A 373-nucleotide genomic window follows, 5' to 3' on the forward strand; every position below is an offset into this window, starting at 1 on the left:
TATAGGGTCGCACAGAGTCGGACACGACTGAAGCGACTTAGCAGCAGCAGCAGCAAGATTAAATGAGGTCATGAGGATTAGATCTTAATAGGATAGAATTGATGACTTTGTAAAAAGAAGAGAAGGGCCCCTCTCTCTACTTCTACCTCCCTGTTTCTCCTCCCATCTGCATGTACAAAGGAAAGATCATATGATGATAGAGCAAGAAGGTGGCCATCCATAAAGCAGGAAGAGAGTTTCCATCAGGAACCAAGTTAACCAACACCTTAATCTTAGACATTTCAGCCTCCAGAACTGTGAGAACTAAATTTCTGTTATTTAAAACCACTAGACTATGGTACCTTGCTATATATGGCAGCCTGATCTAAGACAA

The sequence above is a fragment of the Bison bison genome, unplaced genomic scaffold (assembly GCF_000754665.1).
Source record: "Bison bison bison isolate TAMUID 2011002044 unplaced genomic scaffold, Bison_UMD1.0 scf7180017864331, whole genome shotgun sequence".
In the NCBI taxonomy this organism is placed as follows: domain Eukaryota; kingdom Metazoa; phylum Chordata; class Mammalia; order Artiodactyla; family Bovidae; genus Bison; species Bison bison.